At 39.0% G+C, this 26,732-nt stretch overlaps 1 protein-coding gene across 1 annotated transcript in view; it reads left to right on the top strand.

Moving 5' to 3' along the window:
- LOC122816494 (glucagon receptor-like) overlaps positions 1–26,732 on the top strand; it is a 2,063,211-nt gene that overhangs the window by 707,270 nt on the left and 1,329,209 nt on the right. Inside the window, exon 3 of the mRNA XM_044089325.1 lies at positions 9,039–9,119. The gene's annotated coding sequence lies outside the window, so the exon portion shown is untranslated. The remainder of the gene's footprint in view (positions 1–9,038; positions 9,120–26,732) is intronic.

Genomic DNA, 26,732 nt, shown 5'->3' with positions numbered 1-26,732 from the left:
GTACTGCATGATATGTTACTAATACCAGCCTGACACCATACAGGTGGGATGGACTACTGTTAACATCTTGTGCCCATGTTGTGTCAGGTCCTGGTTATGGGATTTGCAACAGTTGGTATTGTATTGCAGGGCAGACATGTTTGGCTGTGGGAGGGGATATCTATACATGCAAGACGTATGTTGCTTGGGCCCCCTCACCCCCATTAACGGTGCATATGGTCATATATGTTTTTATGTTTTCTTTTATATCTATAGATATATATCTGTATATACATATATAGATATATATTTGTGCTTATATATATATATATATATATATATATATATATATATATATATATATATATATATATACATATCTATTTATATATATATATATATATATATATATATATATATATATATTATATAGAGTCTATATTAGAACACTAAACATTCGAAATGTCGAGTGTTCTAATATCGAACCCTAGCAATCGGAAAAAAAAAAAACATTGAACATTCGGAACAGCGAATGTTTTCCAAGGGGAAAAAATTTGCTGTTTCAAAACACATACACACAACACAAGCACACCAAACAAACAGCAATCCACACACATACACCTAAACTCTTACACCTAACCCTACACTAAACTATACATACACCATTAACTATCCACTTACCTTAACCCAAACCCTAACCCTAATGTCCGTCACTATCGCACAATCTCCTTACCAGCTCCCTAACCCTAACTCACCTAACCTGCCCTAACCCACATGTCCACACAATCGCACACTTACCTGACCCATGCCCTAACCCTAACTCACCTAACCCACCCTAACCCATACGTCCACACAATCGCACACTTACCTGAACCCTACCTGTAACTTTCCACTAGAGCAATGAAAATATTGAAGCAACAGAAACGGACAACCAAATTCTTTCCCTAGGAAAGAATTCAGATTCACGTTTCTTCTAAATTTTCAGCTGAAAACAGGTCGATATTAGAACACTCAACATTTCAAATGTTCGGTGTTCTAATATAGACCCTATTATATATATATATATATATATATATATATATATATATACAACCACACACACACACACACACACACACACACACACACACACACACACACACACACACACACACACACCCCTACATGTTTAAATACATTTCCTGTACTGTTGAATGACTGTGCTGGATGATATGTTTGTGAAAACATCAGGGATTTGTATATCTGACATGGCTTAGTAATAAATCACTATGGTGTGTAGGGTCCTGGGTTCGAGCCTTGTAGAGGCTGTTTATTTTGTTGCTGGGCAGAACAAGGGCCATTGGATACATGGTGATTAAGGCACTTTTAAGCAGTTGTAAGTGGGTTTGCGTGGGTTTGCATGGAGGTAAGCACTGCTAACTTCCAGTTACAATTTCTTACACTCAGTTAGTTTCTAAATTGCTTAACCTGTGTAGGCATTGCTTAACCCCATGCAAACAGGCTGAAACCCGCTTACTGCTGCTTAAAAGTGCTTACTTCCACTTACCTCCATGCTAATTTCTTTAAAAGAAAAGAAAAAAAGGGTTGATAGGAAAGTGGTGAAAAAGGGGCACAAAGAGGGAAAGACAGTAGGGAAAATAGCTAGGGATGTGCAGGAAGGGTGTAGGGAAGGTCCATAGCTGCCCATTTCTTCTACAGCAACAGCTGTGCATATACACTGAATTTGGAGGTAGATTTAGACACTCAAATCCCTGAGAGATGGGTGAGGACAACAGTAATATGCTGTGATGCCAGTTAGACCAGATTACATGTATCCAGTGGACACGTGTCAAATGGACAGCTATGTATGGGGTGAGATTTTTGGGGGGGAACAGATTGCCATTTTTTTTTCAGGTGAGAGTGGGATGTTGGGGAGGTAGGTTGAGTAGGTTAACAGGCAAGACAAACAAGATGCATACAGGGGCGGTATATGACACATGTGGGGGTAAACACCTTGATGGGGAGGGTTGGGTAATCTGAAGACCATGAGCCCCCTAGTGGAAACAGTGGGACTGAGTTCCCCACCCATGGGCAGTCACCACTGCACCTTCACAGCCCCGAAGGTGGCTGTGCTGGGGACTGAGTTGGAGAACCAGGCTGACCCTCTAGTTGCGACATGCGGCCCTCGAGCTGGCATACCAGATATCCAAACTCCCAGTTGAGCTCGCTACACACCATGACCCAGACCTGGTGACGGGTGACAGGTTCCTGTCCGCACCCGCTCCTAGGGTGGCTGAGCCCCATCCCCTGAGGTGGTTCCACCCAAAGGTGGTGCAGGACCGACGGATGAGGAGGTCCCAGGTTGACAGCCAGCTGAGGTGGGACAGGTGGATCCGCTGGGACCTGCATTCCCATACGTGCTATGGTGTTTTTGTTTTATCAACATATGTGGGTTGGTAATAGTCAACACATTCCAGGATTAGGTATAAAAGCATGCATAGATATTCCCATTAACCCAGACACAAGATACAGAACAGTTGCATAGCAAATAGAACACATGCATATATGGGACTACAGTGATAATTACAACAGCATGCAGGTACATTGATGGCACCATGCTACCAATGTTGGAGTATTTCAACATAGCACATGCATAGAAACAGATTTAAATAATTATCAAACAATAGGACATATGTCTCAACATTACATTTAAATCAGCACATACCAATTGAGTTGGGTATTTAGTTTATTGTTGCAGATATAGTGGGTGGAGAGAAAGATGTAAATTAATAACTAGTATATTCCTGTAGTTTGCATTACTTTCCTAGTCAGTGCTGTTATCTGTACCTTACAAGTATTAGTACACAACCCTATTGCCTTAGTTTGGACAGTGGTATGGCTGTCGACAACTATATACATGAACTGGTTTTACCTGCATTATACATCTCTTACCTGGTATACCTGTGGATGAATTGTTTGTTAACACTAACTGTTTCTACACATACTCCCACATTCCAGGTTGATGTTAGGCACATACCTGTCCATCTCTTCTTGCACAGACCCTGAGCATGTCTTGATCACATGCAGGTGAACCGGGACATATTTAGACTATTGCTCTTTTAAACCTTCAGTGACTTACAACACTCTTACACAGGATTTCCTAGACAGTTATATTATGTAGTACAGTGTGAGTGACAATGATGAGTTATACTGTATTATTCAGAGCAATTGCAACACTCACAATGCCATACAATACCAGAGTAAACAGTACCAGTACAAGGTATCAATCTTTTATTTCTAGGCACAGTGTTCATATCTGACAGACCTGTGGGAGCAATGTTTGTTAGCACTACCTGAATGTTGCCACACAAATTACCAAATTCCACATTAGTATTATGCACATACATCTCACTCTGTTGCTGTACACACTGTGATCACAGCTTGACAATATGGGGATGTAGATGGGACATACTTGGCTTATTACTCTCATAACAGTTTGGGGAGTTGCAAGCGTGACAGGTTTGTTCTTATAGATGTGTTACATTGAGTTGTATTTCTTGTTTGCTGCCTAAACATCTGGGATCATCCACTGATTTCCTAGGGGGACAGGCAGCAGATATGGGCTGATCTACTGGACATTCTGGACATATCTGTACAGTTGTGGGGTATGATTCTGTATGCAGCCCACTACCACTCCCAGGATTTGAACCATGGTTGTGTGTGCTAAAAAGACAACAGTTCACGTCTCAGTTGCATGTGCTATTTGGATTTTGTTGTCTCTCTTTTCACTGTTTTCAGTCTATGTCTCTCTCAGTTGTACTATATGACCTCTTGGGATTACGCCAGTCATATAGAGACATTCCTACACATTTGATTTATGTTGCACAGTGTGGGTAACAGTGCTTAATACAACAGTACTATTAAGTGATTGCAAATCTACATTACCATATGATACCAGAGTAAACACATGCAGTCCAGAAGTTAGACCTTTCTTGTCAGGCTATTATGCTTTTATTTACATACAACCTATATGAGACTCTTCCTGCCCTATTCTCTGGTGTATGCAGTACTTGCCTTACACAATACAGGTTTTATACAGGCAATTAACTTAACTTACTAATGCTTTTAGATTTATTTCCCATGACAGTACATGCAAGAGTATTACTAACCTGCCTCACGTCGCAACTGCTCCAAGCAACATCCATGGGCCTCCTGGTTCGCAGCCCGCTCACTTGCCACTGTGAAGGACATAAGAGGAATATTTAGCCATACGTATCCATAATATACATGGGCTAGCAATTATTAAACAGGTACTTGAGTGATACTTACACACAGCTGGGACCTCCCCTGTCCTCCTAGCCTCTTGGATCCACTGCTCCAAGAGATTCCCCTTTTGCCGCTTCAGGTCGGCATAGTGATGCCTGACCTGCTCACCAATTTGGGGTATGCCAGTGGCACTGGTGAGGTTACTGGCAAAACAGGCCCAGGCCTCTGCTTTATATTGGGAATCCTGGTACTGGCCCTGCAGCAGTCTCTGCTCATGGTCTTTCACAAGGAGTTCTGCCATGACTCTGGACTCCTGGATGCCCCAGTGCTGTGCCCGAAAGCGCACACCCTCTCCCATTCCAGACCTAGTGCCTGCAAGGGGAAGCTACAACCAGTTATGGGATGTATTCCCACCTGTTGGGTTTAAATAGGGCCGATTTCCCGCACTCTGCCATGATTGGATGGTTTTGAAAAGGCTAAGCTATGGGCAAACCTGCTTATCTAAGGTTGGCATTGTTTAAAGTGGTATACCAATGGACAAATTGAGTTAGCTGGCCTACACATTGCTTACACCTACTAAGCTGGGCTGTGCAATACTTAGTGTTGCTTAACATTTAATTTGCATTATATTTGCATTTTGACATTGATTTATTATTCATTACATGTTATATATGTATCTGGTATCCATGATTGATGTGTACGTACACTATACAGGGTCCTTGTGTTTATTGGGGGACTTCAACACTTTATTACAATGACACCTCACATCTGGGCTTACTGCAGTACTCCAGTTCACATATTTATGTTATGTAGTAGGTTATACAACATAAGACTGTATATAGATTCCTTTCACATGTTCAGTTTGATTTTCTTATAGTGAGGATTTGTTTGGTGACACCTCAATTTTATGTACTGTTGTGATAGCTTAGTGGTTAACTACTGTGACTATAGAGTATGGGGTCCTGGGTTCAAGACCTGCAAAGGCTGCTTATTTTATTTCTGGGCAGAACATCGGCTGTTGCATACAGAGTGATTAAGGCACTTTTAAGCAATTGTAAGCGGGTTTGCACGGGTTTGCGTGAAGGTAAGCAATGCTAACATCTGGTTAAATATGGATACAGAGTGTTAGCTTCAGTATTGCTTAACCTGTGTGCACATTGCTTACCCCCATGCAAATGAGCTTAAACTCACTTACTACTGCTTAAATATGCTTACTCCCGCTAATAGTGCCTATTCTTGCTTACTAGTGCTTACACCCGCTTACCACCACACTAATTTAGACAGTAATGTCTAATGGTTCTTGGAAAGGTGGGGGATTTGGAAGCTGTATAGAGTTATCATTCATTACACATTTTACCTTCCATTTGTATCCCTGATTCCTGTGTACATATACTGTATGGGGCATGTGTGATTATCTGTGGACTTTGCAACATTATGGCACTGACACCTCACATCTGCATTTAATGCAGTATTCCAGTTCACGAATATATGTTATATAGTAGGTTATGCAACTAAAAATATTGGTCATAAAGTGATTTGACATGGAAAATAGAATGTACTGCAGTGGGACTCGAACCGGGAATGACTGCTCATAAGGCGAATGGTCTGCACACTACACTATTGCTGTACTGCTTCATTTGCATATATCTTGCTTTTTATCCTCTTCTGCCATTTAAGCTGCATTAACCGTAGCTAAGCAATGGGCAAACCCATGCACCTATGGTTAAATTTAATCTGTTTAATAAAAAAAAAATCTTTAGATTTGGTGTTTTAACTATTGCTCTTGTACACGTGGGGGGATGTTTCTGGGACTATGCATACACCTATGAGCGGTCTCTCTCATTCTTTCATGACTTGTCTGCTGTTCTTCATTTCATGGGCGTGTATATTCTGACAGCTCTGCTCTCAGATACGCCCCCTGCACTCTTACATGTTCCATATAAGATTAGGAGCTCAGGCAGCGCACCTTCATTAATATGCATGGCGCGCTGCCGTCCTGCTCCTAGACATCCACTTCCACGCAGGACTAAGCTAGTCCTGCACAGAAGGATAGTGAATCCGGGGGAATGTTTGTGTATGAGCAGAGGGATTATACAATGCAACTCAAGAACATGAAACCTCCTTCACATGCTATTATTTGTGCGTTTTTTTTAAAAAAAGGCCTAAAATGGCACTCTGAAAGAAGTGTGACACCAAATGAAAGCTGTTTCATCCTTGCTGAAATGACATGTGAACAGAAACTGAGATGCCTGCAGAGTAGTTGGATTTCTAAAAGAATAATGTGATGGTCTGTTATCATTGCAGCAAAGAGTGATGCATGTGAGAAATACATTTATGGAACTGAGCAGTAAATTTATTTTAGATTGCGCAGAAGTTGGTTATACTGGGGAACGAAGAAAGAAAGTGTAATTTTCAGCTCAGTCCCACTTTGAAGGGCAAATAAGGGTTTGACTGTCTGGAATTTGTGAAAGTCAACATGGTGCTGGAAATAGGTTTTGCAAAAAGTTCATTGGACACTGACAAGGCATACATACTGCAGTTATTAGTGCCAGGCAGGGCATTTGGTCAGCCAAGACAGATTGTAGTCAAATTTGTTACCTGTCATAAAAACAATGAGCTCTGTCTCAGTTTCAGCAACTCAGGTGGAGGATAATGAGGGAAGGACAGCCAGTACTGGTTGATCATGATTTCTCAGAGACTATCATGAACCAAATGTCTCTGTTCTCAGATGCTATTAAGGAATGTGGATAGCACAACTTAAGATACAAGCTATCATTCCCAGTGACTTTTCCACCAGGTATGCAGCTGTTGACCTGGGCTCATCCACATCAGTTAGCTTACAATAACCACAAACAGTTCTGAATAAGAACAGTAGAACAGTGCCCCCCATTTCATTTTAAGATACATAGACTTTTCAATATTTTGCAAAAAAATTAGCATTTTTGCAGTTACCAACCCTTGAATTGCTACACCTTCATGCCTTTTTTTTGTTAGACTTCCTGTCCTCTACTGTACGCAGGTAGATTTAATGGCCCTGTGTATGAACTCTAAGAGCTGGGTAACTATATATTGATGTGACCAGTTGCTTAATTGTCCAAAGGTTTTTAAATAGTTTCATATACATTCTGTTGGCCTTGATGTACAAGGAAAATATATTACCATTTGCTTAAGCATTCAACATTTTCTGTTGTTTAGGGAGTGTTCCATCTTTATCTATAAGCTTGAGCAATGATCTGTCCTGGTCTTATTACTGGAGGCGTGAAGATGATCATCAAGGTTCTTCTATGGTGTCTGAATACCCAGTTTAGGGTTCTGGATAAAGATTTCTTGTCTTTCGGTCTTCCTTACGAAGCTGCTGAAAAAAGTCATCAACTCATATTATGCAATATACCTGATTTTCTGCTGTAGCCTATGTTTCTGTTTTAAGTTTTGCATTGATCATTTTTTGTACCTTGCCAAGATGCATGTTCTTTTGCTGTTGTCAAAGCTACTGCAACATTTGGGGATATTTCAGGGTTATGTTAGCCTTCATGTAGTCTTCCAATAGATTCTTCTACACTGCTTGTCTTCCTGTTTACTTTTCTTTGTTTGCATTTCCTTGCACCGATAATGTGTTTAAGGATTCCACAGTGGCTCACCTCTTGAGTCCAGTTTTGGGAGAACTGTCACCCTTCAAATTTTGGTCTGAATTTCTATTCAGTCATCTTTTTCATATCAGCCATGCTGGGAAAGTCACCATAGTTTAGAAACTACTTTCAAAAATTGCCTTTTTAATGCTTCCACTCCTTACATAATTTCTAGAGTGTTGAGAAAAATCTTCTAAAAGCTTTGTCTTCTGTATCCTCTTTGTATCCAATGACTATTACCAATGAGCATGTCCTTGGTTCCATAAGAAGCCACCTAAAACATTCACAGTCTGTCTCCCCCAGGTATCCTTCCTACCAATGACTATTCCTTATAGGCCAGTACTTGGTTTTGTAAGAGGCCATAGCCATCAATACATGTCTTGGTAAAGGTTCATTTATATACCAATGATAAACTTGAAGGATTCTTTTTATTTTTTGTGAATACTGAGCCAGTAAGTGCATTGCCCCCCCTCATATTAGTTAACTAACAAAACAACTGAGTTCAGCAGAGGTAATGGTCAGTGGGACACCCTATAGCCTTGTATGTTTCTTTTGGGGCCTTTTCTCCTGCTCAGCAATTTTTTTCCTGCAACTCTGTGACCAATCACTCAAACACATATGTTTTTTCTGACCCTTTGTAATCTGTTACTCCATGGAAACTGATCATTTTGCTGTTTTATTGCCATAATAAGCATTTGTCTCATAGATCAAGACAGAAAATTTCTCAAATGCAATTAACATTTGTCTTCCAATGAAGTACTTTTAAAAATCTGTATTTCTGGTATTAGAGCTTTCTATTCCTGTAGGCAGAACTATTTATGGCAAACACACACACAGACACACACACACACACACACACACACACACACACACACACACACACACACACACACACACACACACACACACACACACACACACACACACATATATATTTTTTCAAGAAGTTGAAGGATGCCAGGATGAAATTAGGTTACTATATAGTTGCAGGTCTCTCCCCACCAAGCCCTGTTTTGCCTCTTTTAATAAGTAGTCAACAAAAAGCTGAAATATGTTATTTCACATACCATTTCACAGTCTTTGGAGCTCAATCATTCTTTTTCTTTTTTTTGTCTTATTCTGCCAAGTATTTGTCGTGCAGAACTGTTTCACATGCTGTAAAATTGTCTCACTTTCCATTTCTTATAGGTGAATGGCTCCTGGCATGGGGAAATAGCACAACTACTGAAGGAATACTTTACTACATTTTCATAAAGGAAGATCCCCAGAGTAAGTTTCTTTAAGTTGTTGTCAAATTATTATTACTGATTATATTTTGTTAGACTGTTACATTGTATATTAACCATGATGTTGTGTTTTGCATGATTCCAAATATTGCCCATACATGTTTGCTACGCTGTATATTCACTATGCTGCTGTGTTTTGTAAGCTTGTGAACACTGTTTGTATGTTAATGGGATTCATACGATTCATATAATTTCAAGGGAAAAAAATGATTCAGGAGACCTATTGAAGCAATAAAGAATGCAAAGGACTCTAGTGAGTTAACAGAAACAGTCATCAATAGACTTAGCAATCAGTGAGACTTCAACAAACTTAACAGTCACATGATCAACAATAGCCAATAAATGAATTGCACCCTCAGGCATAATTAACAGACAGGGATACCATCAACACATTTTTTTCCAGATTAACTGGAACTCTGAACAGTGATGAGCTAATCCAGAAATGACTTTAAAAATGTGGGTATTCTTTTTGATATGGCAAGCAGAACACCAGAGTTTCTGAAGTCACCAGCTCAGGATGTCTGTCTTAAATTGAAGAACTGTTTCTGTGCAATGTGACTGTGTCCAAAGGAGACTAGGGACAAAAACACCTTTTACTTCTCACAGTGATGAGCAGAGGAGCTCATTTATTTCATACGATGGGGCAAGATTAGGAGGGTGACATTGCTATGATAAGGGGTGGAGAAAGACAGGGTGAGTGATGGTACAAAATGGTGTGGCCTTTTTTTGTTTTGTTTTGTTTTTTTTTACTCTTCTCAAGGCACATATTAAGGAATGTATGTTAGTTTTAGAGGACTGATGTCCTGATAATTAAGTCTGTCCTGCATACTAGCATTTTGATTTTTATTACAACTAGATGTATGATTGAATTTTAAAAGGGCAGAACTGGTGCTCACCAATAGGATCCTTCGTGACATCTGATTCATTATAACCCACCTGATTTGTTAGCTACACCAGACTGCTGCACTAACTTTTGCTGGGTTACTAGACATATACAAAAATAAATCATGGTAAGCTGCTCACATCGGGAGCCCCCTGAGAGCAGGGTGCCCCACCAGCCTCAGGGTTTACTAGTGTCTAAAACAGACTATGATTTTAAATATATGAGGTATGCCTTGGGGATTATTGAGCTTGACTTACTGTGAAATGACCAATGAGTGGGTCTGAAACTTTAAGTAACTATATGAACTGGATCTGTTATTCTTTGTCAGTTAACATCTGACTGAAGTCTGTATAAAATATGACCTTTGAACTATAATGTTTCAGTTCTAATGAATCAGTGAGACTTCAACAAACTTAACAGTCACATAATCAACAATAGCCAATAAATGAATTGCACCCTCAGGCATAATTAACAGACAGGGATACCATCAACACATTTTTCTCCAGATTAACTGTGTTAACCATTGGAGTCCAGTAAAATATATTATTGTGTGATGAAGTAAAGTCTTCTTTGAAAGAGGTAATGGGAGAAAAGCCCCAGAAATATTTGGGATAGCTTTTTCAGTATTTTTGTCTGTCTTCATTTGTTTTCAGTTTTATTCAAGTTTTAAATTAATAGTGTGCATGTATGTATGTGTGCATGTGTGTGTGTGTGTGTGTGTGTGTGTGTGTGTGTGTGTGTGTGTGTGTGTGTGTGTGTGTGTGTATGTGTTTGTCTTCTGTCAGTTCTGTGGTAGCAATATGTCAAAAAGTGCATATAAAACTGTTGCAAGTAATGCCACAAAATGCAGTATGTTTATAAAATTATCAGAGTAGGAGAATTTTATAGACAGAAGTGATAAAGAACCCGACATTTATACAGGGGATGATAATTCACCAATTTAACAAAGTGAGTCTACAATTAGTAATAAGGGTGAGCAAAAATGAGTGTACATAACATAACTTTTGAAATTGCTTTGTATAAGACCCCCCTACACAAAAAAAAATCAATAGAAAGGCTTATACAAATATAGATTACATTAGGGAAGACCACAATAAAATGTTTTACTTCCTAAACATGAAGTAAGCTAAGTAATGGAATCCCGAGAAAAGAAAAAAATATACAAGATATACACATATTATATACAGGGAAAATCTCCCTACATTCATATTGTAAAGAGATGTGCCTTTCATTCCTCCAGTACTTAATTATGTTCAGTCTGAGGCCACATACTTTCAGTGGAAAAGGACCTGTCTGTCTGTCTGCTAGTATCCAGACTCCTAATATAAATTACTGGAAAGAGTTCAATCCACTTGTTTTGCCTTTGGAGAAATTGTCAGACTGAATATTAACTTTGCAGACAGAATCCTACAATGTGACTCTAATGGTATTACTGCTACTGTTTTGTATTCCTTATACACCAGGATGAGGTTTGCAGGCAAAGGTCTGTATGATACTTGAACTGATGTGTAATTCAAGTTTATAGCCAAAACATGTCTCTACGTTTAAGAATTAGGACATTAAAACTTATCCTATTTTAAAATCAACTGGATAAAGGCACAAGCTATGAAAATGGATTATCCAGTAAACAAAATATTGTTGGCAACCACTGCAAAGCTGTAATATCAGTGAGCCTTTCTTAAAAAAAAAACAATGTCAGATCTCAGTCAAAGCCATACTTCTCTGAACACAGCATGCTTATATGCATCAGTAAAATATTAATAGTATATATTTTGACAGGCTTTTCTACCCCCTGATGACATTCCTGGCTAAATCACAGCAGTATATTGCAAAAAAAAAAAAACAATTCTCAGGATTTCAGGCTGTGAATCACTTTGAACACACATATCTTCCTCTATATAATTTGAAACCTGCAGAAGTTAAAACATCTCTAATTATTTTTTTAAGAATTCAGCTGGACATCTTAGGTGCTTGCAACAAAGTCCTCATGAACCTGTGCAGGTTACAGTCAATGAGTACTTCCATTGCTCTGCTGGCTGTTAATGGAGATGATAACAGCATACGTTGTCACAGTAAATTGCCTAAGCATACCATGTAGATGCAAATCTAATAAACAACATGGCTGTGACTAAAGAGCTTATTGTAAAACCAGCAATGAAAGCTAACAGCAGCTTTTATATCTTGATTCTACTCTGCACAGAATGCATCTGAAAATAATTTTGTGGTAAAAAAAAGAAACATGAAAAGACAGTGGTCAGGCAGACACAACAGTGCACTACAATTTAGTATTTCAGCCCAATCATGTGCCTACATTACATCATAAATAATATGGTAGCAGGATCTTCCAGAATTATAGCCTTACCTCCAAGTCTCCAGACATGCAGGCTTGTGATGTAATACAGGCTGAATATATAGCAACTTCCTGCACCTCATGCCCTATGTCCATTCAAGCACTTGACCCCACTGGTTTGCATCCTGTGTCTGTAGATAATAGCCATAGTATGATCCTGAGCTCTGCACCTCTGCGAGTGAAGGACAAAGAAGGAAATGTCATTGAAGACACTCACAACTTCTGAAGGACAAATAGGAACCCAACTTGCAGATCTGTATGAAAGCAGTTTATTTGCCCAGGAAGAACTTTGAATCATCAAACTGACTGGTTCAGCTCTTCCAAGTCATGCACAGGACATGCAATTCAGCATGTCTAAATAATTAAGAAGATATTAATGTCTCTGATTGTGAAATAGCTGCTCAGTTCTTTGTGGACAGGCTGGATACCATGTGATGGGTGCTTCCACAGAGCTTCCAGATACCTTGATGATAAAGCCACTAGATTAGACATTGGATGGGTTCCATTATGTCACCCGAGCTTGCTTTGAAGACTATCTCCCACTGCTTACAGACTAGACTCTGGATCTACCTAGTTTATTCTGTCTTGGTTGTGGTCATTGATCCTGATAGATTTAGGAATATACAGTCTTCTTTTTTATTCTTTGAAATTTTTCCTGCCTCAGAGTAGTCCCGCTTTGTTCCAGTTCTCAAGAAACTATCTTTTACTTAGGCATCTTTGAAAATTATCACCACCGTATTTCTGTCTTTCCTTTCTTATGGTAAAATTATAGAGAAAGTGACGATTAAGCAAGTAGAATCACATCTTGAAACTTGTGGAACTGATGGGTTTCAATTCATGACATAGTTGTGAAGCAACACTAATGACTTCTTGGGAATAAATGATTAGAAGCGTTGTATCACCTTGCTCCCCATTGACATTTCCTTTGTATGTAACATACTGGATAATGGATTAATTTCAGAGCCCCTAGAAACGTGATGTGGTTTATCCTTCTCAGTATTAGAATGGTTGACCTCTGTCTCTTTGGCCATATTACAAGAGTGGTTTCTGGTATTATCACCTGCAGTCCCTGCCTCATAAAATACGGGGTTCCTCAGAATTGAATATTAGTTCCCCATTCTGTCCAGTGTGCATTCTCCCAGCTGGAAATGTTATTGGAGAGAGGGGACCACAGTATCACTGCTATGGTGATGACAATCATATGTACCTCCCTGGACTGGCACCCCAGCTTTCTGTGGAATGCAGTCTGGACATTATCCTTAAGATGATGAACCAAATCCAGCTGCAGCTCAACCTGCCAAGACTGTGGTGATGGCCATTTATTCCACTTATAAGAGTTTACTGCTCCTGTTCGCCTAGGCATCAACATATATGGAAGACATGATCTGGAAGCAGTGTATAATGGGAATAGTCTCTGTGTAATACTCAGTGACAGACTGACATTCACAGACCAAATGTCAGCCACAGTCAGAATTTCATTACATCATATGAGAAAAGTTACCAGAATTAAGATTCTTCTATCAACATCAGTCTTATGTACAGTAGTTTATCCACTCATCGCAACATGCACAGATTATTGCTATGCTCAGTACTTGGGACTTCTCAGTTATGAACTAGTCAGGTTACAGGTTGTACAGAATTCAGCAGCTAGGCAACAGCAGGTTTCCCCCACTACTACCTCAAAATATCCAGGTTACAAAGTATAAACAGACTTCCTATTAAGTTCAGGAGTGCTGTCAATGTTCTGTTTTTGGCTTATAAGCACTCTACAGCCTAGGTACTGCAAAAAAATATTAATGTACTGGGATGCAGCTTTTCTCCCTGGGCCTCTGCTGAAAATGGGCTCTACCCAGTCAGACTTTCCCAGTCAACAAACACAAATAAATAAATCATAAAAAGTTGATGTGCCCTAAAAGTGATATGAGGACCTCAGCTCAGATGCCCAGGATCTGTCACTGATACTTATGTTTAGGTTTTTTACATTTAATCATCTCTCTTTTTTGTATTAAACATCTGATCTGTAAGATTCTTTTTTGACATTTATGGGAGTACCTCATTGTCAACTGCTTTTGTAGATGTCTAAAGATATTCCTTTTTAACAATGCCAACAGAGATCAAGAGAGTTTGTTTAATTTTCCACCATCTTACATTGATGTTAAATTGCTTTGGTTTTACCATATTTATTGCCTTAAATGTATTTCATTGTACTATTACTGGTTTAGTTTAGCTATATAAATAGAGCCATCTGCTACGCATAGTCTTTCTTTCATCCTGTAAAACATGTGACACATTTTGCCATGTGCGCAGTCTTGAACTTCCAATGGTTTACATTTTTCTGCACTTGTTATCTTCTTTCCTTCCTGCATACCTACCCTATGAAACTTCCTGTCCCTCCAGACTCAAGCGCCCCCATTCCTAGTACCCCTTCTCTTGATTCTTCTGCTGGCAATTTAACTTCATGGTCACTCTAAAAACAGACATTTGTAGCATTTTAAACATAACCACACAGAGGTCGGCTCTTAAGATTGCTATCTTGCAGCCCATACATCTCCTGTGCATTTCTTGACTGGGAGGTTTTTACCTCATCTACCAGTTTCCTTGCCTGACCTAAAGAAGTACCAGAGATGATCTGGCAATCATGTAAAACAGTCTGTGTAGGTGTTCATGCCATTTAAGACTGTGCACGGGTGTGTGTGTGAGTGTGTGTGTGTGTGTGTGTGTGTGTGTGTGTGTGTGTGTGTGTGTGTGTGTGTGTGTGTGTGTGTGTGTGTCCTCTGATTAGTTAGTACCTCTTACAAGATAAGTTTCTATGCCTCGCACACTCTGAGTGCCAGGATAGGCATTGGCTCCCCTTGGATTAAGCAGGTAATAGAGAATGAATGCATGAATGAATGAATGAATGAATGAATATATAAACATAACCTAATTATGCACCAAAAATGCTACCAAACTCTGTTCTGAAATGTATTTCTGTGTAAATAATTCCTTGGAGGGTGGCACAGTCATGCAGCAAGTAGGCACACTGCCTCACAGCTCTTGGTTCTCTGCTGACGTACCCTTGGTATGGAGTCTTCTTGTCCTATTTGTGTCCAAATGGCTTCTTGTTGCATGCATTCCAGGCATTTGTCTCAAATTATTCGCACAAGAATTCTGGACAAAGCTGAAAAGAATGGGGGAGGGGCAAAGGTTTCAAATCTTGGTCAATTTTTGAATATTGCTGTAATCCACTTTAGAAGTTAATAGAACAACCTTTGCATCAAAATGCATTTTCTGAACAATAACAAGTGTGAAAGTTTGAACTGGTAAGGACATTTTCACTGGTGCGGAGGGCTTACCTTATGGAAGGGACATGACATTGGTCCCACAAGAGGGAATGAAGTGGTCTATAGGAACATAGGGCAGACATCAGTGGTAGAAAGAAATATAGGCAAAAGCATCCAGATATGGAAATTTTCTTCAGAAAACTATAGAGCAATTAAGACAAGAAGTGTCAATGTTAAAAGGGTATAGAAGAGGGAACAGATCAACAAAAATACTCAGAAAGATACTCGTGATAAAAGAAATGTGCAGTATTATAATGGATCAGGATTTATCATACACTATTGCAAATAATAAATTAAAGATATCAGCACAAGAAGAAAAACTTAGAAGATACACAGATAAATATAAAAAGGAAAAGTACAACATAAGCAATTTATTGATGACCCAAAAAAGTTTTATAGAGAATTGGGAAACAAGGTAAAAGGAATTGAAAGACCACCAAAAAAAGAGGAAATAGATATATTTTGGAGAAATATTTATGAAGCTCTCGTGGAACATAACAAAAATGCTAAATGGATAGAAGAAGTAAAAGAAAGAATAAGAAGTTAAAATGTACAGGGTATGAAATGGGATGAAGTAACAACCAGAGAGATTGAAACAAACTTAAGAAAAGTCTCTACCTGGAAAAGCCCAGGCCCAGATGCAGTATCTAACTTCTGGCTAAAAGTATTAAAGTCTTTGCACGAAGACCTAGCCATGAGTAAGAACTATTTATATGCACACTCCAAACAGACACCAGCCTGGCTAACAACAGGAAAAACAATGCTCCTACTTAAGTGTGAACCTGCAAGCTACCCTAAAACTATAGACCAATAACTTGCCTTCCGACAACATATAAACTATACAGTGGAACTGATGCTGACAGAGTTTATAGTCATTTAGAAGAAAACTCAATTATGGCAATTGAACAAAATGGTAATAAAAGAAAGTCATATGAAACAAAGGATCATTTGTTGTTAAATAAAGTCATAGTGGAGAACTGTAAAAAGGGAAGAATCTAAGTACAGCATGGACGGACTCCAAAAAAGCTTTTAATAGTATCCCACATTCATGGATAAAAGAGTGCTTAAAAATGTATAGTGACCATAAAACAGTGGGAAACCACTTTGCAGTTAAGCCATGATAAAGGACAAATTATTATTCCAGGGATAAAAATCCAAAGGGGGATATTCCAGGGTGACTTTCTGTCACTGCTGCTCTTTCACCTTGCCCTTAACCCATTAAGCTGACTGCTTAACTGATTAGGTCATGGCTATAATTTGGCTCACAGAAAGCAACAAAGTGTAAAGACTTCTCATCTTCTCTTTGTCGATGATTTAAAACTGTATAGCTCGTCATAAGAGGAACTGAAAGCCCAGCTGCAAGTAGTCAAAACTTTTTCAGATGATATAAAAATGTCATTTGGTCTTGATAAATGTGTAAATGCAACCTTTAAAGCAGGAAAGCTGCAGCACCAAGAAAGCATAGATTTGGGACAGGAATGTGATTATATAAAAGAACTTGAGCAAGAAGGCATGTATAAATATTTGGGAACTGATGAAGGATCAACAATAAAGCATGAACAAATGTGAATAAAGCTCTGTAAGGAATATTTTAGAAGACTTAAATTAGTCCTGAAAACAGCATTGACATCTAGAATCAAAAGTTCAAGCTATAAACCAATTTGCTGTCTCTGTCCTAACTTACAGTTTTGGAGTGACTGACTGGCCCCAAAAAGGTGTTGGATAGATTGTACAGGAAAACAAGAAAGATGCTTTATGCTTATCAAATGATTTATAAAAGTCAGTGCATACCAAAATTATATATTTCCCATTCCGAAGGAGGTATGGGCCTCCTTGAAATTGATTACATGTATAGATTAGCAATCGTGAGGCTGCATACATGTCTTCTGACCTCACAAGACCCAAACATAGTTAAAGTTTTGAAACATGAGGAAAATAAATCTTAAGATGACTTTACTTCTTTGTCTAGCAGAAGCAAATTGGCATCAAGTGGGAATAGAAATCAAACCAGAAGTAGATAAAGATCAGACAGCAATTGAATGTGCAAAAAACAAAATAAAAAATGTAAGGTGAAGGATCAGATGAGATGGCAAGAAATGTGGAAAATGTATAAATATAACTACAGGTATAGAAAACTCGTGGAACAACCTCATGTTGATTGGGATCAAATGCAGGAATGGTTAAGGAGAGGCGAATTTAAACCAAAAGATGAAAGGTTAATATTGGCGGCCCAAGATATAGACTACATACACGTTGGTTCACAAAGTCCATTGAACATGTGGGTGAATCAGACAAATTTAGGTTTTGTAAAATAGAATTGGAAACAGTTGCACACCTTGTTGCTGGTTGTGACATACTAATGGCAGAAGGACTGTGTACTAAAAGGCATATAAATTTGGCAAGACTGTTGCACTGGGGATTGTGCAAACATTATAATACTGAAATAGCCGAAAAACACTGGAAACATGAGCCACAAAGCATCATAGAAAATGATGAAGTCTATGTCACATGGGATCACCCATTACCAACAGTTGAAAAGGATAGATGCAAGAAAACCAGATGTAGTGATCCATGAAAAGAAGACAAAAGTAGTATTGATCATGGAAATTGTTACATTGAGTGACTATAGTATCTTGTTTACAGAGAGACACAAAGTCATAAAATATCAGGATTTGCTGGCAGAAATGAGAGCAGTGTGGAAGAAAGATACCTAGACAGTTTCAATAGTAGTAGGAGCAACAGGTCTTATAAAAGAATCTGCAGTTATATTAAAATTATTACCAATACATGTAACTCCATACAAATTGCAGAAGGAGTCATTACTGTGCACATTATGGATCCTGCAAAGAGCACTTCTGACTGACGTCAAAGATTGAAACAATAGTAATTTTATGAACTTAAATCATACTTTGACTTAGGAATAGGGCCCATTTCCGCCATGGTATTAGAAACCCAAAAGATTTGGAGAAATTAAAACGTAGAAACAGGGACCAAACCTAATAAAAAAATAAAAAGAAGCAAGATGTGGAACAGTGTACGGTCAGAATTAGGAGCTGGAACAATTGAAAAATATATCTATAAAAATGAAAAGGACCAAGACATTCTATGGTGATATGCCCCCGACACCATTTACAGTGCTTAGAAGTTTCAGCTGCACAGTAAACTGCTGCTAATTGACTGTCTGCATCTCTATAAAACGTGGGTTTCAAGAAATGGCTGCAGCCACAGTAACAAGATCTGGAGCTGAAATATACAAGTCCACAGTTAAAAGCGCTCTTGCACAGTCAGTAAAATCAGAAGGAGCTGAATTCAAAATGTGGAACAAAAGCTTTGTAACCTATGGGACTGACGTGCTATTAACTAGAGCTAGATCCAACACTAAGCAACCTAAGTGGTTACATAGGGCCTGCTGGCGGGGGGGGGGGGGGGGTTGTCACAACATTTAAGCAAACATGCCTGACAGGGAATGTGTTAATGTGTAATTAACATCCAACCAGGGGTGTTATAAGGCCCTGTAAGGGCATCAATTACACATTAAAACACCCTGGAGGGCATTATTGCACTTATAGAATGGGCTCTCTGTAAAATTCTTGTATTTCACTTGCTCATTTACTTTTAATGTAAAATAGTTCCTCTGCCTAATGTTTCAGACTTGCTGTAGTATATGTTAATGGTGCTGAAGGGAAGTATTTTACATCAAACAAGTATAAAAAATAATATAGTGCTTAAAAAAATAATAAGCAAGTGAAACACAACAATTTTACATTGAACACATTCTCTCTCGCCAATACACAAATACATAGTCTCTTCTGCTTTCTTACACACGCATATACACATACACAATCTCCTCTGCTTTCATACACACATTCACTCACACAAGATTGGTCTCATCCTCTTTCTCAATCTCTCACAGAGTCTACACTGCTTCCCTACATGCATTCAGTCACACAAGACCGCTCTTGCTCTCGATCTCTCACAAACACAGGTTCCTCTGCTTTCATACACGCATTCATTCACACAGGATCGCTTTAACTCTCTCTATATCTCTCTCACACACACAGTCTCCTCTGCTTTCATTCTCTCTCTCTCTGTCACACACACAGACACACACACACACACACACACACACACACACACACACACACACAAACACACACACACACACACACACACACACACACACACACACACACACACACACACACACAGTCTTTCTTTTTTTTTTCTTTTACATTTTATGCTCACTAAACAGCAGAACCAATCAATGCTTAGCGAGGATAAAAATAATGGCGTCCATTAGTTTTTTTTTTTTTTTGCAATCCGAGCTCCATGGCACCTTGATATGCTGCCATGAAGGGGTCTATTTCACATAATCGAACTTCCAAAATTTCGAACACCATATGTTCGAACTTGGAAGTTCGAAATGTGATAACATCGAAACCTCAGAACAGTGAATTTTTTCCAGGGAAAAAATTTGCTGTTCCAAAAAACACACACACAACACAAGCACACCAAAAACCTAATAAACCTACACTAAACCTTACATACACAATTATCTATGCACTAACTTTAACCCAAACCATAACCCTAAGGTCTGTCACTATTGCACACTTAACTTACCCGCACCCTAACCCTAGAGTCCGTCACTATTGCACACTTACCTTACCCGCACCCTAACCCCAACATCCGTCACACTCGCACACTTACCTTAACCCATTCTGTAACTTTCACACCACAGTGGAGAAAATGTCAAAGCCGCAGAAACAGCCAACCAAATTCTTTCCCCTGGGAAAGAATTTGCATTTCCGCAGCTTCGACATTTTCAATTTTCGAACTTCCCCATTTGAACTTCTGGTGTTCGAACATATGGAAGTTCGATTAAATGACATAGACCCCCCATGAAGTGGCGGACTTGTTTATTAGCGGGCATTACTTGTACATTAATGCCCTGCTGTAGAATGTTCATTCTACAGTCAGGGTATTGATGTATAGTTTGCCCATTCTCTAATTTTTAATTAATTTACACTTCTGTTAAGCATGCATGGAGTGCCTGTTCATAGGTTCATAGGTTTATAGGTGTGTACTAGGTTAATGGCCCTGGAACCTTTGCAAGCCTAGCCCATAGGATTACCCTGGCATCGTGCCACCCGATCTTAGTTCCCAGTGCCTCTGGCAAGTAGAGCCACTGGAGTGATCCCCAGGGTGAATTTTCTATTTCCCATCCACTTATCAAGGTTTATCTTGAAAAGAGCCAGTGAGGCGCTCCACTTGACATGTATGGAAAGTCTATTCCATAGCATGGGCAGTCTCTGGGTTATGAACCTGTCCCAAGCTTCTTCTGTTGATTGTGGTAATGAGGTGGAGGTCTCTGGAGCATGCAGTGTGGAGGGATTGGGATTTCTTTAGATGTAGCATTTCTAACAGAGCTGGGTCAGACATGGCTTTGTAAGTCAAGCAGAGATCGCCTCTAAGTAGGTGATATGAGACAGAGAATAGCTGGAGTTTTTTTGAGTCTGTCCATATATGACAAGTGTTTAAGGCCTAGAATCCTCTTTGTGAGGTACTTTTGCAGTGGCCTCTCCAGTTGTTCCAGGTGTCTAGTGAGGTACATGCCAAATGGGGCACTGTACTCAATGATTGGCCTACTGAGGGAAAAATAGAGAGAGACAATGACCTCTTTCTTCCTGGATGCAAAACCCTTAGTGCCACATAGAAGGACTTTCTGACCACAGTGGTAATGTAGTGGCCAAAGAGAGGTTGCTGTCAACCTGTGTTCCCAGATCTCTTATGACACCTTCTGTGTTCAGTGGACTACCATCGATGTGGTAATTCATGGGAACTGGGTTTTTCCCAAAGAGGATGATGACACATTTTTTGGCATTGAGCTTAAGGCCATGGTTCTGACGTCAATCGTTGATCTCAGTGAGGCCTTTTTGTAGGATGTCAACTTCACTTGGGGAGTTAATTATGGCTCCAAACTTGCAATCCCCTGTGAACTTTGTCAGCCAGAGTGCATTCATGTTGGCCTGAACTTCAGAGAAGTCGATACCAAACAGGAGGGGACCCAGGACCGAACCCTGTGGGACTCCACTCGTGACTGGTCGGCAATCTGAATTGGAGTCAGCTACTTTCACACTGTGGGCTCTATCTGTGAACCAGTTTGCAACCCACCTAGTGATATAGGGGTTGATGCTGAGCTTAGTGAGTTTTTCTATGATTCCTGAATGGGGAATGGTATCAAAGGCCTTGGCCAGATCAAGGTAAGCTAAATGAACCACCTTGCCTTCATCCACAGCTCTGGTGACTGACTCAAAGACGTCGACCAGGTTGAGCAAACATGATCTACCCTTCACAAAACCAAACTGTGTGAGATCCAGAGTTTGGAGATTCCCTGTATCCTTGTTTATTAGGTCCATGATGATGCTTTCCATAGCTTTGCATATCAGACTTGTCAGGCTAATGGGGCGATAGTTCCCAGGGTCTGTAGTCACTCCTCCTTTGTGGAGAGGAATGACTGTAGCAGTGCGCCATTTGGTAGAGACAAAGCCTGAGGTGAGGCTGTGATTGAACAGGGCACACAGGTGAGGTGCCATTTCACTCTGTAGCTCATGTAGAACACAGCCTGGGATATTGTTGGGTCCCATAGAAGCTGTATTCTTGGCCTTGGACAGTGCTGTTTTAACCTGTGGATCAGTAATATAGGGTGCCTGGCAATCTACTGGTATTGTGATTGGTCCTTTGGCAGGGGAGAGTGGGATAAAGTTGGCACTGAATCTGTCTGCCAGTATATTGGCAATATCTATTGGCTTGGTATAGGAGGTGCCATTCTGCAACAGCTCCAAGCAAATCTGGGTATTTCCATGGAGATTCTTTACATAACTATAGGAGGTCTTGTAGTTGTCTTTTATATCTGCTGCAATTCTGCTTTTATAGCTAAGCTTTAGAGGATTTGATGAGGGATCTCAACTTTTTGTTGAGGCTGATAAGGGAGTTTTCCCAGTCCTGGGACTTCACCTTATTCCACATCAGTTTCCTCCTTCTGTTGTAGAGTTTGTTTATGGCAGGAGACCACCAGATTGGCTTCCTTTTTTTTTGGAGGAGGGTGTCTTGGTTCTACTGGGTATGGTGAGATACATGCATTTGTGTACGTGTTCGTACAGGGAATTAGTGTATAATTTGGCGGTCATGCAGCTGTTCTCCCATTGAATGGGTGCCGTGAAGTTAGCCCCCTCTGTTTTTAGGAGCTGCTGTTGCTTCTCCTTTTTTCAGCATGCAGTATTTAAACTTGCTTGTGGTGTGAGTGTGTGTGTGTAAAATGCCCTAGTTAAGGCAGGTTATTTAATTAATTTGCTCAAGCTCAAACCCTGTATCTTGGTTACAGGAGAGAAGAGCCTGAATTCTCTACACCAACTACCAGATTGCTAAAGAATTTCAGTGCATATTCACATATTCAAGGCATTGTGAGTTTCAGTGAATTGTCAAAGAATTATGAGTTTCAAGGGAAGAGAAGTTTACTGTTTCTCATGCTATGTCTGTTTTCAATGTGTAACTATTTTGTTTAGCAAATGACCATCAGTTTTGTGCTATAGGACTTGAAAGCACTGTTAGCAGCACAATAGGTAGTATAGTTGCCTTTGGTGTTGAAAGCTGTGGGTTCTACTCTGACACTACGTAGATGGGTTGTTGATATTGTGTTGTACTTTAAGGAGGGATGGTGGAGTTAACATTCCTGAAATGTGTCCACCTTTGGATGAGATGACTAGTAACTATGAATCTGTTATCAGTTTGCCATTCCTACTGCAACATTACTTGGTTACCAATTTTTTTTTAATGCAATTTAGCAATTTATTATTTGAGGGCAACATGTATACTGAAATGTAAAGTTATTTACCAGCAGCAGCCTCTTCATTACTTACAAATCTCTTCAATGAGGAATTATTCAGATGACTTTTACTTCTGCAGAGATTGTGCATATTGATTGCTATTGGTGGATTGTAATGACAGACGTTTGAGTGACCTTTTATTGTTGAAATGTTCTGAAATGGATAGTTGTGTCATTATTGGTTCATACTTTTTGTTTCATTAATTACTAGAAAAATGTTCAAAACTACAAATGTAAAACACACTCTAATAAGTGGTGCTGTATTATACATGGAATATAATTTAATACAATCAGGAAGGTGAATCTAGGAACGCATGCATGTGTGCTTGGTTCTAAAAATGTGTGCAAGTGGTCTAAGGTTTGAAAACAGCCCAAAGGTAAACGTAATCTGCCACTGGCCAGATGCATTTTCATTGAATCTGGGTTTCAATGTCATTTCATCAGCAGAGAAGTTTACTGCTCATGCTAAGTCTGATTTCATTCTGAGACTGTATTGCTTTGTTTAGCAAAATTACTATCAGTGTTTCTGGTATAAATTTTGTAATCATTGTAGAAGTAAAGCAGAAAATAGTATGCACACTGACAGGTGCAAACACTATTTATGGTAAATGGGGAGAAATAGCCAAGTAGTGGGACACTGGAATGGCTGCGGGGGGGGGGGGTCCATTATCCTTGGGCCCCATTTCACCATGATGTGGCTGTGCTGGTAAAATTGTACATTTTATGTGAAGTAAGGAAAACTGCTTCACTATTTACACACATAGTTGTCATCCTAAGAAAAATACCCAAGAATGCCCAGAACTGCTCTCTCAAATTCATCAACAGACAGTACTTGTAATAAAGACACAGCCCTCTACTTTAGCCTGCAAGTGTTATGTAATACAATCAATGTAAACATGTTTCTTTCCTGTACTCATTTCACAATAATGACGTTAGTGTCACGTTCCTACTCATTCATAATAATGAAGTTAGTGAGAGGTTCCTACTCATTCATAATAATGAAGTTAGTGTCAGGTTCCTACTCATTCATAATAATGAAGTTAGTGTCAGGTTCCTACTCATTCATAATAATGAAGTTAGTGTCAGGTTTCTATTCATTCATAATAATGACGTTAGTGTCAGGTTCCTACTCATTCATAATAATGACGTTAGTGTCAGGTTCCTACTCATTCATAATAATGAAGTTAGTGTCAGGTTCCTACGCATTCACAATAATGAAGTTAGTGTCAGGTTCCTACTCATTCATAATAAAGAAGTTAGTGTCAGGTTTCTACTCATTCATAATAATGATGTTAGTGTCAGGTTCCTACTCATTCATAATAATGAAGTTAGTGTCAGGTTCCTACTCATTCATAATAACGACGTTAGTGTCAGGTTCCTACTCATTCATAATAATGACGCTAGTGTCAGGTTCCTACTCATTCATAATAATGACGTTAGTGTCAGGTTTCTACTCATTCATAATAATGACGTTAGTGTCAGGTTCCTACTCATTCATAATAATGACATTAGTGTCAGGTTCCTACTCATTCATAATAATGACGTTGGTGTCAGGTTCCTACTTATTCATAACAATGACGTTAATGTCAGGTTCCTACTCATTCATAATAATAACGTTAGTGTCAGGTTCCTACTCAATCATAATAATGACGTTAGTGTCAGGTTACTACTCATTCATAATCATGAAGTTAGTGTCTGGTTCCTACTCATTCATAATAATGAAGTTAGTGTCAGGTTCCTACTCATTCATAATAATGACGTTAGTGTCAGGTTCCTACTCATTCATAATAATGACGTTAGTGTCAGGTTCCTACTCATTCATAATAATGAAGTTAGTGTCAGGTTCCTACTCCTTCATAATAATGACATTAGTGTCAGGTTCCTACTCATTCATAATAATGACATTAGTGTCAGGTTCCTACTCATTCATAACAATGACGTTAGTGTCAGGTTCCTACTCATTCATAACAATGACGTTAGTGACAGGTTCCTACTCATTCATAATAATGACGTTAGTGTCAGGTTCCTACTCATTCATAATAATGACGTTAGTGTCAGGTTCCTACTGATTCACAATAATGACATTAGTGTCAGGTTCCTACTCATTCATAATAATAACGTTAGTGTCAGGTTCCTACTCATTTCATAATAGTGACATTAGTGTCAGGTTCCTACTAATTCATAATAATGAAGTTATTGTCAGGTTCCTACTCATTCATAATAATGATGTTAGTGTCAGATTCCTACTCATTCATAATAATGACATTAGTGTCGGGTTCCTACTCATTCATAATAATGACGTTAGTGTCAGGTTCCTACTCATTTCATAATAATGACATTAGTGTCAGGTTCCTACTCATTCATAATAATGATGTTAGTGTCAGGTTCCTACTCATTCATAATAATGACATTAGTGTCAGGTTCTTACTCATTCATAATAATGACGTTAGTGTCAGGTTCCTACTCATTCATAATAATGACGTTATTGTTAGGTTCCTACTCATTCATAATAATGACGTTAGTGTGAGATTCCTACTCATTCATAATAATGATGTTAGTGTCAGGTTCCTACTCATTTCATAATAATGACGTTAGTGTCAGGTTCCTACTCATTCATAATAATGACATTAGTATCAGGTTCCTACTCATTCATAATAATGACGTTAGTGTCAGGTTCCTACTCATTCATAATAATGAAGTTAGTGTCAGGTTCCTACTCATTCATAATAATGACAGTGTCAGGTTCCTACTCATTCATAATAATGACGTTAGTGTCAGGTTCCTACTCATTCATAATAATAAAGTTAGTGTCAGGTTCCTACTCATTCATAATAATGACTTTAGTGTTAGGTTCCTACTCATTCATAATCATGAAGTTAGTGTCAGGTTCCTACTCATTCATAATAATAAAGTTAGTGTCAGGTTCCTACTCATTCATAATAATGACTTTAGTGTTAGGTTCCTACTCATTCATAATCATGAAGTTAGTGTCAGGTTCCTACTCATTCATAATAATAAAGTTAGTGTCAGGTTCCTACTCATTCATAATAATGACTTTAGTGTTAGGTTCCTACTCATTGATAATAATGAAGTTAGTGTCAGGTTCCTTATTTTTTTTATGTGTAGGATCTGAATCCCCCAACTTTGCAAATTCTATA

This window comes from Protopterus annectens, chromosome 12.part0 (genome assembly GCF_019279795.1).
Source record: "Protopterus annectens isolate FY-2018-M chromosome 12.part0, PAN1.0, whole genome shotgun sequence".
NCBI lineage: Eukaryota > Metazoa > Chordata > Ceratodontiformes > Protopteridae > Protopterus > Protopterus annectens.
The sequence above is the reverse complement of the archived record's forward strand: the minus strand, read 5'-3'. Positions and strand labels throughout refer to the sequence as shown.